We start from the raw sequence: 16,550 nt of genomic DNA, 5'->3' as shown, positions 1-16,550 counted from the left end.
GAGGAACCTGGGGTAATGTCATCGAATGCTAACCTACACAAGGAAGCTTCCCAGTTTTGCTTGGTGATACTAAACTTTGTTTTTGTTTTTGTTTTTTTTTTAAAGATTTATTTATTTTTAATGGTGCGTCATGTGTGTGTTGGTGTGTGGGTGCGAGCGCCTGACCGTAATACTCAAGGAGACCAGGGGCAGTGGATTCTCTGGAACTGTGAGCTGCCTGGTATGAGTGCTGGGAACTGAGCTTGGGTTCTCTGGAAAACCAGAATGTACTAAGGACCACTGAGCCGTCTCTCTTGCTCAATAATGCAAAAGCCCTAAGTAACCTCAGATGGTGTGCCCCCCTCAGACCAACAGAGAACACGCGGTAGCCGTCCACCTCTGTGTGCATGACATTACCTGGCGAGTCAGGTCATTCGATTGTTGTCTTGCAAGCACTGAGTCATTCTGTTTGGGGCAAGGCTTTTCTGTAATTATATGGTTTTTTTTTTTTTTTTTTTTTGCCTCCATGCAGTGTTAATTACAGAGTTGGGGTAAACATGGGTAAGCGAGGAGAAAGTACTAGATTATTCATGCCATGAAATTTTATTCAAATAAATTCATATAAAGTAGACTGGAGGACTTGCCTTTAAAATATATTAAATTAGAGACAACAGATTTTTTTTGTTGTTGTTGGTGGTGGTGAAATACATTCTGTACTTATTCTTTTGTTGAAATTAAACTGGGTGCTTCTTTGTGAAGGGCTCTCCTGGAAAATGTGGAAGGACATTTCTGAAGATGGTTATTCTGGTTATTTTCGTGAGTTATACATCTTTTCCAGATATTTAATTATACATTCACCCAAGAGATACATACTTAGTTGACTTTTGAAAGCAGACACTAAAATTTTCAGGTAATAGTGTGACCTAAGTATCTAACTAAACATGATCAAGACTTTTCAGAACAGCCGGGGGTGGTGGCACATTCTTTTAATAAAACCCAGCATTTGGGAGGCAGAGGCAGGTGGAGTTCTGTTAGTTCAAGGTCAGCCTGGTCTACAGAGTGAGTTCTAGGACAGCTAGGACTATACAGAGAAACCTTGTCTTGACAAACCAAAATCCAAAAACCAGAGAGAGACAGAGAGAGACTTTAGAACAAAGACACCGTTTATTAGAGAATCTAAAAGTTAGGCTAAAAGGAACCCCTTCCCTTACCCTAAGACCAAGTTAGATGAAAAGCAATAAATATTTTTATGTCAAAATTTTCTTTCTATTCACAATAAAAACAAGGAGACTCTTTTCTCAAACATTCACCAAGATGTTCTTGGAGCACTAAGAGTTGAACAAGAGGTTGGATCCTAAAAATTTAGCTTGTAGCCCATGGTCTTTATGTCACGTGACTGTCTCGTGCGCTGGAAGGCGCTGGATGGAAACAGGAAGGCTTTATTTACACTCCCATCCTGTGAACCTCATCCTAGAGCTCCCCCACATTTTACTTTCACCAGCTAGATTTCTCGGACATGAGTTACTGAGGACAGATTTGGCACGTGTTGGTCATCTAAGTGGAAATCTGCAGGAATCTGTGCACAAACACACTCTGGAAAAGAAAACAAGCCCCGAGCATACAGTAATGACTCCGGGTGGGGCTGTGTATTTTTACAGAAATGTCCTTGCCATTTAGATTCAGCCTTGCTTTTGATAATGATACGGTTTTGGATAACTGACGGGGGTACTACTTAAAATGTTGACTCTCAAGACAAAATTTTAAGTTCCTATAGTTCACCATTGCCTCCACGGGGCCCCAGACTCTCAAATACCTTTCCAATGTCAGTTCATTCTCTCGGCCAATTATCCCAGGAGGCCATCTTGTGAAGGTCTTCCCTTCCTATACCTACACAAACCAAGGTTGCTTCTCTGCAGTTGGCCACCCCAATAGCATACGATGTGCACTGCAAATGTCTTCAGGCCTTGGAAACTTTTGGCTGATGCAGGTCTTAAGTTCCTGTCTGGAATCTGCTCTCAGGTCTTGGGAGCCATTTCTTAGATCTGAGAATATTGACTGTACACCCTTACCTCCCACTCAACTTGGGTACCACACTCTCACATGCACATATTGCAATGACTTATGATGGACAAACCATAGGAGAGCCTTTTTCTTGATTGACTGACGGATTGATTGATGTAAAGGGTGTTGAACCTTGGTCTTACCATGTGCTAGGTAAGTACTCTACTACTGAATTACATGTCAGTCCTACTTTTCAACATTTTATTTTTTATTTTTAGTATGTGGGTGTGTTGGATATGCTTGTGTGTATATGTGTGCTTGTATCTCTCTCTCTCTCTTTCTGTCTGTGTGTGTAAACCCAAAGTTGATGTCCAGGGTCTTTCTCAATTGGTCTCCATTTTATTTAATTGAAGCAGGGTCTCTCAAAGGTCCCAAAACTTGACAATTCTGGCTAGTCTATGTAGTCAGCCAGCTCCAGGGAACCCCTCCCAAGTGTTAAAATTTACAGGCAGCTACCAGGCCTGGTAACTTTTATGTAGGTGCTTGGGTCTGAACTGCAATTCACAGATTGTGCGGCAAAATTCTTTATCCGTTGAGCCACCTCTCCAGCCCTACTGATTCATACTGATGCTATCCATGGGAGGGGGGAAAGCAGATGGCATTTAGATGGCAAAGCTTTGGTGATAAAGGAGTGCGGGCCAGCCTAGCTCAGTGTGGAGAGAGTCACACTGACGCAGGACCCATCTGCGGAGATCCCATATTTGAAGTGGTCAGAAAGGGGACTGGAAGGAGCGAGAGACCCTGGGGAATTCAGGGTCCTAGCTGGACCTAAGCGAGAGTGAGACTCTAAACAGACTATACTCCTGACAGCTAGGGCCCTGCCGTGGTTTGTTGCATCACAGTTTAGATGCTGCTGGTAGAATACGTTGAGATGTAGGAGATTTGGCACCCAGGTGCAGCTGAGCTGGTGGGATGAGGAGAAGCCTAGTTGAAGGTACTGAACACAGGTGCCCACCTCACTCTGGAAGTGTGAGTGGATGGCATCTTGGAGACTGGTGTGTTCGTTTCCGTAGTGTCGCTCTGACCATGGACATAACGGAAACAGTTAATAGGAATTTCACATGGTTCGCTCCATGGTCCTGTGTCTCTGTGTATCTGGCTCAGAGAGAAACAGTGTATCATGGTAGCCAGCGGGTGTATCAGAAGTTATTCACGTCTTAGCAGACAGGAAGAAAGGTGAAGGAGCTCACACGGTGGTCAAGAAACAAAGAAGACCAGGGCCAGGAAGGAGTCAGGGCAAGATGTAAGCCTGAAGGATGTGCTCCTTGAGGATCTACAGCTCCCATCTAGCCTCTGCTTTCACAGTTCACACGCACTGGATACAAAGGGTTAAATTAATCTTTTTTCACAGCACTGATGATCCAATCAGCTCTGGGAATGCTCTCACAGACACACCCAGAGGTGTCCTCCACTAGCCTCCTGGGCACTTCATCCAGTCAAATTCACAGCCAAGGCCAACTGTCTCAGGTAGCTTAGCTCTCCCTAGGGCTGCCTACTGCAAAGCAAAAGCGCCCACATGCTTGCTTCCCCCTTTGACTGTTTCCCTCTCTGCTTCTCAGCTGTGCTGTAAGACAGTCGAGAGGCCATGCTGTTTTGAACTTCCAACAACCAGAACAGTGAACCAAATAAACCTGCCTGCTTAGAAAAAATACCCAGCGTCATGCATTTTCTTACAGAAACACAAAACGTACCAAATACAGAATCTTTTGGACCCTTCCCAATGAAGTTATCACCTGCTTAGCTGATATTCCAAACAGTAGCTGCTTGACATCCTGTAGATCTCTGGGATGCAGCAGGCCTGTCGGAGGCAGGGACAAGTATTTTAACCATTGGAGTGATAGGGAGCAGAACAAATTCAGGACATAATTTACAGGGAAGGACACTGTCAAAGAGTCAGAAGCTTAGGCTTAAGCTTGCCTCTGTCCTTTAATGAGTTTGGTGAGTGCAAGTCAGAAAGCTTCACTGGGCCTCTGACTTTGCACTGAGAGATGAGATGCTCAGAGCCTCAGGTCCTCATCTAACACGCTCGCCCAGCCCAGTGGCTTTCCAGCCCGGGCTTGCTACTCACATCTGATTGGAATTAAGAGAGCGAACCAGGATGGGGAACAACTGTGTTGGTTAGTTTACTGTCAGTTCGGCACAAGCTGGAGTCATCTGGGCAGGGATAACCTCCGTGGAGAAAATGCCTCCATCAGATTGGCCCATGGGGCATTTTCTTGATTGAGGATTGAAGCGGGAGGGCACAGTCTACTGTGAATGGTGACACTTCTAGGCAGGTAGCAGGTTGAGCAAGCCGTGGAGAACAAGCCAGCAAGCAGTGTTCTGCTTCACAGCACCTATTTTCAAGTTCCTGATTGGGTTCTTGTCCTGACTTCCCCCAGTAATGGGCTGTGATATGGAAGTGTAAGCCAAATAAGCCCTTTTCTTCCCCAGGTGACCTTTGGTCACGGTGTTCAGCACACAGCAGAGAGCATCTAGGACACCTATAGGACTATGGTCTTTTTGCTCTCTTAGAATTAGCATAGGATAATTATTCAAAATAATATTATGTTTATGAGCATATATAATGAGTTTGGATCCCATTCACTCTCTCTTATTCCTGGATTTTTCTCCTATGGTTTGTTCATTTGTTTGTTTGATTGTTTTGAATCTGGATTTCAAATACAAAAGAAAACCTGTGGTATTTGCCTTTTAGAATGTTGGAGTCTTATACATGTTACACCTCTTTTCTTGTACATGCCATATTTTATCCACTCATCTTTGTGGCTTGCAAAGACCATTATTTAAAAGATTTATTTTATGTTTAATTGTGTGTGTGTGTGTGTGTGTGTCTATATAGGTGAGTAAAGATGCCCAAGGAGGCCAGAAGCATTAGATTCCCCTGGAACTGGAGCTACTGGTGTTTGGAGCCCCTCACTTAGGTTCTTCGGGACCAAAAACTCGAGTCCTCTTGCAAGAGCAGTAAGCGCTCTTAACTACTGAGCCGTTTCTCTTTAATCACTAGAACAATGGAAAATAATGCTCCTGAAAAACTTGAAAGTCCAGTGCGCTAAAGAAAACATCTCTCAATAATCACTAGGTGCAGTCTTAAGTCACCTAAGAAGCCATTTGCCCTAAAGGACAGAGGCACAGAGCAGACAGACCAGGAAGGCAAATACAGGTTAGCTCTGGTGGGAATAGAAATTCTAGCTCTCTGTGTAAGTCCATCATTTCCCTGTGGAGAGGGTGAGCGCATTTGTTTACAGAGTACCTGGTCAGCTTGCTTCCCAGCCTGCCAGTGACTCACTGTCTGCTGATGGAGAGAAGCGGAGCCTTCCTGTCTTCTGTAATAAACTCCGTCCCTTCGCTGTTAGGGGCTTATCTCACTTGTAGTCTTCTGAAAACTGTTGGCCCAGACAGCTTATTTTTAAAGGTCCTTTCCCCTAGCTTGTGAAGCCAGGGCTGTCTGGACAACCCTTAAATTTCTAAGCCTCAGGTTTTGGGTTATTTATTTATTTATTTTTGTACAAAGAACTGATAGGCTGATAGTACTGTGACTGTAGATAAGGATATAAGAAAATTCTCAATACAAGGTAGCTGTTATGAAAAGAGTAACCATTTTATAGGTATTATTTTTCAGAGCAGGTTTGGGTCTATAGCAAACTGAGTTGCAGGTACTGAGATAGTCCACCTTCCACGGACTATCCCTGTTGTTGGCATCCCCACTGCAGTGGTGTACTTGGTATAGTTGAAGAACCCACAAGCCATATTGGTGTCACCACAGTTGGCATTAGGGATTACCCTCGGTGTAACATTCTGTGGACTTGTAAAATGTACATTAGTATGTATCCACCACTACAATACCATATGGCAACTTTGTCACAGGTGCTTTAGGCCATAAAAACCCTCCAAGTTTCACCTATGTCTCCTGCCCCTTGCTATGATGCCTCCTGCCCCTTGATATGTCTCCTGCCTCTTGCCTCTGGTTGCTGGTCTCCAGCTTCACTGCAGCGGTCTGCATTTTCCAGAATGTCGTATGCAGATTGGCTAATACAGTCTGGCACTTCTTCAGATCAGCTTTTCTGCTTTGTATTATACATTTAAGTTTCCTCCGCTCTTTTCATAGCTTAAGAACTGAGCTGATTTCTTTTTGATACTGAACAATATACCATTGTCTGGTTATATTATTTTTAGTGTTATTGTTTTTCACAGTTGTACTAGTTCCTAGAAAGGAGGACCCTGAAGGAATTAGCTAACACACACACACACACACACACACACACACACACACAGAGTGGGAGATAACTATGCAGTAAGATGGGAAGCAATTGCTCTACTCAGTGTGATTATGCAAATGACTAGCTAGCTAGCTAGGACAGCCTGCTCCGACAGGCAGAGACTATAGGACAATATATGACCAGGAGCACAGGGTTACTATGGAGAACCCAGCTGTAGGGAGGGAGAAGTGGGGCTGGTTGCTAGGCCCCTAGACAGAAAGGTGTGCAGAAGGTGGCAAGGCAGCGAAGGTGAGAAGTGAGGCAGATGGTGACGGAGAAACTGTGGCGTGTGGGAGAATGGCAGACGAGCAGGGACGGCAGTCAGAGCCAAGGACTGGGCTCTTGACAGAGCAGACAGGCAACACAGGCATTTCCTCTAACCAAGCACTCAGGAGCAGCAGAGTGGGTGGGGCTGCCTTGCTTGAAGGGAACAGATAAAGAGAGTGGTTATGATAGCCCTCGCTGGGGTAGCAGAAGGTCCCAAGGCTTGAGGAGGAGGCTAAAGACCACTCCAAGACAGAGAAGGAAAATTTTGTTCTAGGAAACTAAACGGAGAATAGAGTTTAGTGGAGATTTTAGCAGGTGGCGATGAATAAGATTTGACTTCTGTCTTAGGGTTTCTATTGCTGTGAAGAGACACCATGACCATGGCACCTCTTATGAATAAAAACATTTAATTGAGGGGGCTCACTTACGGCTTCAGAGGTTCAGTCCATTATCATCATGGTGGGGAGCATGGCTCCTTGCCACATGACTGAAAGGCCCAAGGTGAATCCATACCCAACGTATTTTTCAACTAAACCCCAATGTTTCTCTCAAGGCTGTATATCTGAACTGTTAGTCACCTTTGAAGATGCAGTTGAGTTCTCAGGACCTGTTGAGCTGGAGCAGGCTCTCCAGGAATCAGGCCAGTCTCTGCTGACTATCTATCAGGGCCTTGATACTTTCCTTCAACTGTTTTGGCATAAAAATTGGTCTCTCTGTGAAACTGGCCTTGAAGTGTGGTCCCGGTGACCCCTCTCATTGTCCAATAACTTGGAACCTTCATCTTTTCCTCGGTTAATCACAATAGGCCTGACCACCTACCCACTAAACTTGGGAGCTATTTGTGAATTCAGTCCAATTTCGATTTAAGACAAGAGAGTGTGCTATTCCTCCCTGAAATTTGCCCTCGAGGGAGACTGGGCAAACTGTCAAGGATGTATGTCTCCCCTTTCATTCCCCCATCATCAAAACATCCTCTCTCCTCCCCAGTGGCTTGGCATCTCCTTCCACCTCTCAGGAATTGGTCACCTCCTGCCTTGCTCTTGGTACCCTAGCCTGAGACTTTCTCCACTTGCTTCTTTGGACTCCACAGGCTCAGAGCTCATCCCTATGTGGTTAGCACACGAGGAAATTAAGTCCTGCAGACATTAAGGAAAGCTGAGGTCACAACACCGGTCAGGAGCAAATCTGGGACCAGAGCCCAGTCTCCAAACTTTGGCACAATGGTCCTTTGCTAATTTGTGGTTCATCCTGAGAATCTAACAGAATTCCATTTTTTTTTTGTGTATGTTGCCCCACCCTGCATCTGTTCTCCTGTTACCAGAAACCATGCCAGACATAGGCAGCTTGATTTTGGTTCCTTTTTACTCCTCATTCACAATAGTCTGGAGTCATGCTTGAACTTCACTGAGGGCATAGATGTAAAGTCCTTGGTCTTCTAGCTTTCATTGGAATGATACACAGAAACTGAAATGCAGTCTTTTGCTCTGAATATGTCCTGAATGCTGTGATTTATTTCTAATTTCTCATCGAAGTTTCATAATCACTCTGAGTGGCATATAAAAAATTATAGTTGATGACGCTGACTCTTGGGGAGGATAAGGGAGCTGGCCAACATCTCCTCCCCCAGAAGAAGAGCTGGGACGTTCAACAGCAGTGAGTGGATTCAGCACTACCCAGTACAGCAGGCATTCTGTGACTACAGCTGTTTTGCCAGTGCTGGGGACCAAACCCAGAGCTTACTCTTCCTGAGTGAGCACTCACCTCACAACCTTACACTTGAGGTATCTAAAACGTTGTCCCAGATCAACAGCTTCACCTACGAAACTTGCTAGAACTACTGATTGTTAACCCCACTGAAGACCTACTAAATCAGAAACTCAAGAAGTTGGACAAAATGCTTTCCGTTCTGCATGTCCCTCTACACGTTGCACCTTTTGGGATGCGGGATCCTTGCTGTCACCGGGACCACTGCTCTATTGGTTGAACAAATCTGTGTGGTCCACAACGTACTTTGTCCTTCTTGTTTAATAATTCCAAATCCCCAGACACTGTCATTATTTTTTTTATTAGTAAGGAATTTAGCTTGCTGACTGTATGGCTTCTCTAACAGCAATCACTTTCACTCATACATCCCTTGCTCCTCCCTCCCTCTCTCCCTCCCTCCCTCCCTCCCTCCCTCCCTCCCTCCCTCCCTCCCTCCCTCCCTCCCTCCTCTCCTTTTCTTCCTTCCTTTATCTTTTGGAAATTGGCATGTAGAACATGGAAACCAAAGGACGCAGAAGCATCTCCCAACCCCCCACTTTGCCTTCCAGGAACTGATCATCTACAGGGGAGACCAGCCGGGAAGCCTGGCATCTGTCAAGGAGAATAATGGGGTTATCCACTCAGTGCCTTGCAGTCTCCAGGCACACCCATGCCTCTCACTTAATACCCATGACATCTTATGAATGAGGAAGTCAAGACTTTGATGTGGATCTGGAAGAAGAGAAACAGAAAGCTCTCGACGAAAAAGAAACCTTCCTAAGCATCTCTAACAAACAGAATTTTGCTCTCTGAACAGGTTCTCTCCCTGCCCCCATCGACAACCTGCTAAGAAACGGGTCCACAGCGATGCAGAGTGATGTCAACTATGTTTGCTGACATGGGCAGCTCAGCATACTAAAAGCCTAGTAGGCTTGTGGCTTTCAAATCAGACTTATTGGGACTTCGTGGTGATACTGGGGTAGAGGAAAACAAAGATGGAAGAGGCAGAGTGGGTTGGGATAAGAGCGAAGGAAGTCCAGGGTCCTTTGCTTAGATTCTCTAGGAGTATCAGGACATGTGGAATGGGATTCCTTGAAAGCACCACAGTGGGGTCTTTCTGCCATGGCCTCATGGGTAATAAATAGAGCCTACCTTTACAAGCCTTGTGGGCTGAGTGATGAGCCCTTTCAAATGAATGCTGTCAGAATGAAGGCACAGGCAGGGCAGGGCAGGGCAGGGCATGGCAGGGCAGGGCAGGGCAGGGCAGGGCAGGGGTTGATCCTCTAGCTCCAGGCTTGAGTAAGAAGTTCTTTCTCTTTTCTGCCCAGTGGTTTGAGGAGTTTTTTCCATTTAGCAACGAGAAGAGAGCATTCCTTGGTCACTGCTGGGCAGAGACCAAGTTGGAAGGCAGGTGATCCCTAACGAAACCAAACTGAAACACCAAGTGGTTACTTCGGAAGCCCCCACCCACAAGCCAGAAAAGAGAAGGGGTGGGCTAGAGGATCGGGGCTGTGTCTTCAAAATGGGAAGCCCTGAATCAGAAGGAAGCTGAGTCAAAGCTGTTTGGTGTTCTATTTGTTTTTCTGTAAGAATGTGTTGTTTTATGCCTTGTTGACATTATTTTGTTGGAACTGAACATCTGTCATGTGCTAGTCCTTCTTTCCCACTCCGATTTTCTCACATGAAATCTTTTGCATCCAGGCACAGCTGTCTTAAGCGCTTGTCTGGCCCCTATGCTGTCCATTGTCTCTTACCTTAATTCAGTCTGGGAAGTATAGGGCGAAAAGTTTGCCTCTGACGTAAAGTTTACTCCAGGTCCTTAAGTATGAGCAGGTGGCACATGTCTTTTGGAACCTGAGAAACCATAACTGGGGGTGGCTGGCCCCTTGCTTTAGGTGAAAGTGCCACCCAGCAAATAATTGGACAGCAGAAGTTTCGATCTTCTGCTTCTTGTCACATCTAAGAGGTAAAAGAGCATGCAGAGGCAAGAACAGCTTCGTTTGCAACGCAGAAATCTTCCTGCAGAGTTTTCAGACCAGCGAAAAATCAGGAAGCGGCCTCTGCTCTCCAGGGTCACAGAAATGTCAGTCTCCAAAGTCATTAATTTCCTGTGTGAGCAGCAGGCCTGTGGACCGGGACGACAATGGAGCTCTCTCCCCCTGGAGTCAGGATGTTTAGAAACTGCAATTTGATTGTCACTGGATAAACCGCCACTGTGCTGTTTGGGGATAAATAGAGACCAGAAGGAAAGTGTGGTGTCAAGGGTGCCTCAGAGTGCAGCTGTCCTTGTTGCACTTCCAGGAGCCAGCCCACAGTCCTGTGGGGGGCAGGGAAGGGGACTTTCTTACTTTCTTAACAATTAAAAAAAATTCTCAGAATTAAAACCACTGCCTTAGGCTGGAAAGTACCTGAGCTTGGCTGGGTGGCAGCATCTGAAGGGGGATTCGTCTTGAACACTCGGAGCTGTTAGTTCACTAGTAAGAATTTCCTTCTAGTTCACAGCTACTGTGTAGATGGTTCAAACGGCCATGCCTGGAAATGCGCCGAATGTTTCCATGGGGCCGTCCTTTTTCAGCGGCTTGGTGATGAAGGGTTGTGAACGGCCATTGTTCCCTTTGTTCCCTCAGCTCAGAAAACAGAAAATATAGCATCCAAAAGATGCGGTTTGTACAGCCCTGAAGCACAATCGGGGAGGTGGGTGGGGGGATGGGGAGTACAGAGAGGATCTGCCCTGGACTGGCAGTGACCTTCAGACGCTCTCCTTTCTTTTCAGTTCTGCTTGAAGGGAAGAAAAATGCCCTCCTGGCTATATGTAGCACACAGTGTAACTGAACACCATGCTCTCATAGGGTCTGCATGTTTTTGTTCAAATTAGTCAAGGGTGCCAATTTCTGTTTCTGAAGGACCACAAAAGTCCTCCAAAGATTCGTAACCTATGACTACAACCTGTCCTCTCAGTTGATCGGGCTCAGGTGGAGGGAAAAACGATCTTGCACCTATGCATTCCAGTGAACATCAGCTCACATGTCTGGCAGCAGTTCTGCAAGATAGCAACAGATCTGAGAACTCCCTATTGCCTAGAACTTTCTCCGGTCCCTGCTATGTTCAGATGCATAGATACTCACTATTGCTGTGTGATGTTTTTGCTCTTTTTACTCTTTGCGGGGCCTGCCACCCAGCTCCCAAAGAAATCACACACATGAAGGCTTACTATTACTTAGGAATGCCTGGCCTGAGCTTGCCTTGTTTCTAAACAGCTTTTCTTAAAGTATCCCGTCTACCTTTTCCCTCTGGGCTTTTCTTTTTTTACTTCTGTATTTCTTACTTTCCTTCTTTCTCTGTGGCTGGCTGGGTGCCTGGCCCCTGAAATTCTCCTCTCCTTGTTCTCTCTTTGCTCCTTCTTTCTTGTTTCTCCTTCTCTTTATCCTCTCTGCCTGCCAGCCTATCTTTGCTCCTGCCTCACTGACTGTTGGCCCTTCAACTCTTTATTAGGACCATCAGGTGTTCTAGACAGGCAAAGAATCACAGCTTCACAGAGTTAAACAAATGCAACATAAACAAAAGTCACACAGCTTAATATTCCCCCAACGCACTGTTGTGTTCCACATTACCAAATGCCACCAAGCCATGAAGGGTTGTGGCCTAGGAGAACAGACCGTGGGAAGGGTCTGGGAGGGTGGCAGACTGCTCCATCCAGGCCCTGGGCTGATAGAGGACATGATCTAGGGAATTCACACAGTGAGGAGACTCCTTAGTCAAGCTCACAGCTGGCAGCCTGTCTCTAGGCCTTTGAATGTTCTGTGTGTACCGGTCCCTTTCTTCAGCTGAACTTGTTTCTTGAGGTCCTAGCATGACATGGTGACAGTCAAACCATTAAAAAACATGAGCAGTTCCTAAAGTTTGAGATCGTCTGCCAAGGCCACCTCAGGGCACATCTGAGGAGGGACCCATGTTTAGTGTGAAGCATCCCTTCCCAGTTCTGTTTTTCTTTCTGTTTTTGAAATGTCGTCTTCCTATATAGAGAAAACTGGCCTTGAATTCATTGGCATTCCTGTTTAAACCCCCACATACTGGGATTACAGGTTGGTGTCACCGTGTCTCATGTCCTTCCTTGCCATTTGTCTCAGTCAGGGTTTCTTTCCTGTGAGGAGACACCACGACCACTGCAACTCGTAAAAGGGAAATATTTAACTGTGGCGGCTCCCTTACAGTTCAGAGGTTCAGTCCATCATGGCGGGGAGCATGGTGGCATGCAGGAAGACATGGTGCTGGAGAAACAGCTAAGTGTCCTACATCTTGTAGGCCACAAGATTCGACTGCCTGTCACTCTGAGTGAAGCTTGAGAAGACTTCAAAGCCCATCCCCACAGTGAAACACTTCCAACAGAAGGTGTGGCCCAGATTCAAGGGGTGCCCTTCAGCCTCAAGGTCTGGATTTAAAGGCCTGTGTCGTCCAGCCTCCTCTAACAAGACCTCACCTCCTAATAGTGCCACTCCTTATGGGTTTATGGGGCTAGATACATTCAAACTATCACACCATTGATGTTGAGAGTCAACTCCTTACTAATGAATCTATCTTCCAGTAACCCAGGACCCTGTATGGATCATTGACCAAAAAATTTGGCATGGAGCCTGATTGCTAACTTGGCTTCCCCACTTAGTCCAATCTTCTGTTTGGCAAGTCTTTTTCTTCTTGGCACTTGGACAATCTTCAAGTTTTCAGTGTCCTATCTCTCCAGCCAGTCGCCCCAACTCAAGATTCCTGAGGCATTTAGGGTTCAAACCACCTAAAAGACTCATAAACTACCTTCCACTGGGATTATGTTCATTTGTGCAGTAGTCTTCCTAACCATGAGGGACACATTCAAAACTGCTTCACTCTGGTGCATTTTTGAAACTGCACATATATATGTGTGTACACATGTATGTACATACACACACACATACACACTAAGTACCTTCCTGTATATGTATGCCTTTGATAAAACTTACTGGATAAGTTATGGACAGTAAGCTATCGACATCAATAATAATAAATTACAACAGCTATAAAAACATAGTAGTATAAGAAAAATGACAGGAATGGATGGGCCTTTCTTTCATATTCTATTGTATACTATATGTTTTGTCCATGACTGACCACATGGGGAACTGAAACCACAGAGATCTGAGAAATAGACAAGGGGAAACTTGAATATCTTTTATTTTCTTCCTAACCAGTAGTGTAGTGTCAGGGATTCATATTATTTACCTTCTGTTCATAGTTATGGTCAAATATCACCCTTTGCAAACAACAGGGACTTAAGAGATTTCTTTTTATCCCTTGATTCAACCCACATCGACATGCAAGGAGCAGACAGAGATGTCTATTTTCAACGAGAATGAAGCAGAAAGGCTGTGTGTTCATGTAAGGTTATGTTAGCAAACAGGAGAGGAGGGGTCTGGGCTCGCCCTACCCCTAAAGTCTTGCTCTGGGCTAAACCCATCAATGGTAAGCTTAGGGGGGTGTCTCAGGAGGTTTGCAAAGCTCTCTACCATCGCTAACATCCCGCTAGTAAACTGTCATACCATTAGATCTCCTTATCCACAGGTTTGAACCTATAGTCCAGAACGAAAACAACCGAAAGAAAACCACATCTCTACCGAGAAGCTTGCTTTTCATAACTACCCAAGTGAGACGGCAGCGTATCAAGTACTTACACAGATTTCACATGAGACTAAATGCCACTGTGCTCCAGAGACAACTTAAAGCTTACGGGAGAGATGCGAATAGGTCGCTTATGAACACCGCACGAATTTGTACAGGGGCCTTGCACACTCGTGGACTGGGTGTCTAAGGAGGATTCTAGAATCAACCCACAGCATCTGCTCCTTGCTTGACATGCTCCAGTGGGTCCTGTGCCTGGCAGGCCTCGTTTGTCAGCTGGTTATGGATGGGCTGCACTCCAACGAGGGAATGAACAATGGGCCTATTGTGGCCTTCCTCCTGGACACTGCACTCTTATTTAATACAGCCTAATAGCACCCTGGCTTTCTTTGGCATCTATGACTCATTTCTTTAAAAATCCAAATAAACATATGGTTATTTAAAGACCAAATGGTATTTTTAGAGAAAAAGCCAAGTTGTTCCCCCAGTTCCATTAACAGACATTGTTCTTTAATTTTATCTAATTTTATTAGATAACATTTACCAGCTTGTTACTGATTTTTTTAACAAAAAGGAGGGTTATGTTTATGAGTGAGATCTTAAGCTTTTGAATATTTTTCAATATTATATTCCTCACATAATATTTTATCTTAACAAAGGTGCAATTTTCTAATGTCTTCATTTATGAGAACAACGTGTTTTTCTTATACGTTTGAGCGTGGTCTATTTTGTGGAATATTTCAAATATATCACACATGTGTTTGGAAAGACCAGGAGAGTTTTGCTTAAGTGGCGTGGATTAGAAGAACTCTCACCTGTTGTTGGCATGTTGTTTAATTGGGGACAAAATTAATTATGATGTTCACGGAAGAAGGTTGGTGGTTATTGAATCCATAGGCATTTTGGAATGCGTTTGCACTCGTCAGTAAACTTCCTGTTTGAGGATTTGTTGATTCTAGAGTAGAGATGGACCACCTAGGCACTATAAGACATTATTAACACTACGCTGGATTTAGGTTTATAGATGAAGGTATTAGAAGCAGAGAGGTCACATCACAATGTCAACCAGTAGAACACGGGAGAACTATGAACTGGAGCCCTAGCAAGAGATAAGGTTACACTAGCATTAACAGGCCCACCTTCTGAAAACTCAGATACAGTGTTCTTTATACAGAGTGAAAGGAATATGGAGTTAGGCCTTAGGGAATCTTTGTGACACTATGTGGTCATTGAGACTTCAGCCACATGCATGAGTAAACCTTGCCTTCAGAAATTTTTGCCTCTGATATTTTTAGCCACTGTTGTGTGTGTCTGTGTGTACATGTGCATATGTGCATTTGCCTCTTGTTGGCACATTTGAAAATGAATGTTTTCCTAACAAATGCAATTCCCATATTCATTGCAGAAAATGAGAAAGGTAAATGAAAACATAAAAGAAGAAAAATAAGCTTCCAAATCTTAGACTACATTCTAATATGACTCCCTATTGTTTTTTTAAAAAAGGCATCATATATATATAATATTATATATGTATATAATTTCATAAGCTTCCTTTCCTCTTCAGATTATGAAGCATGAAGCTCCATGTAACATTTCCTATTGTTAAATGTTCAGTCTTAACAGTAGCTTCTCTCTCTGTCTCTCCCAGTGTGTGTGTGTGTGTGTGTGTGTCCGTCCGTCCTTCAGCATGCTCATGGAATTATCAATATCTGCAAATTCTAAAGTCTCTCATACAAAATGGAGCAGTATTTGCACATACCTTTCCCACATCCTCTCTTTATACTTTAAATCCTCTCCAGATGGCTCATAATATCTGGTACAATGTGAGTTACATAATAGGTGCTATATTTTAGAGAATAATGACAAAAAAATCCTGTAATAAGTTCAGTACAGACATAATTTTTTAAAGACTGTTTTCAGTATGGATGGGGATATAGGCCAGTGGTAGAGCACTGGCCTGGGTTCAATGCAGAGAAGGGGGAGGAGGACGTTTAGTCTACAATTGCTTAAATATACAGATGTTGTTGTTGGTAGTTGTTACATTTTTTGGCTCTTTTGGGGGGCCCACCATGCTCAAATAAATACACAGAGCTTATTCTTAGTTATGAAAGCCCAGCCTTAGCTTGTTTTGTTTCTTGCCAGCTTTTCTAAACTTAAATTACCCCAACTACCCTTTGCCTCTGGGTCTTTTTATTCTCTTACTTCTGTGTATCTTACTTTCGCTCTTACTCTGTGACTGGCTGGGTAGCCGGCTCCTAGCATCCTCTTCTCCTTTTCTTGCTTCTTTTTTCTAAGGTTCTCGCTGCCTGCCAGCCCTGCCCTGCCTATCCTTTCTCCTGCTTTGCTATTGGCCATTCAGTTCTTTATCAGACCATGAGGTATTTTAGACAAAGAGGCACAGCTTCACAGAGTTAAACAAATGCAGCATAAACAAAAGTAACACACCTTAAAATAATTTTCTACAACAAGATATAGAATTCATGGATCTGTGTGTTATATGTAAGAGAGTTAGATATATAAGCAAATTCCAACACACACACACACTCACACTGGGACTATTAAGCCAAAAACCCAGCCCTCGTTGGGTGGAGAGATGGC

This window comes from Chionomys nivalis, chromosome 19 (assembly GCF_950005125.1).
Source record: "Chionomys nivalis chromosome 19, mChiNiv1.1, whole genome shotgun sequence".
Taxonomy (NCBI): Eukaryota; Metazoa; Chordata; class Mammalia; order Rodentia; family Cricetidae; genus Chionomys; species Chionomys nivalis.
Note: the sequence above shows the minus strand (reverse complement) of the source record.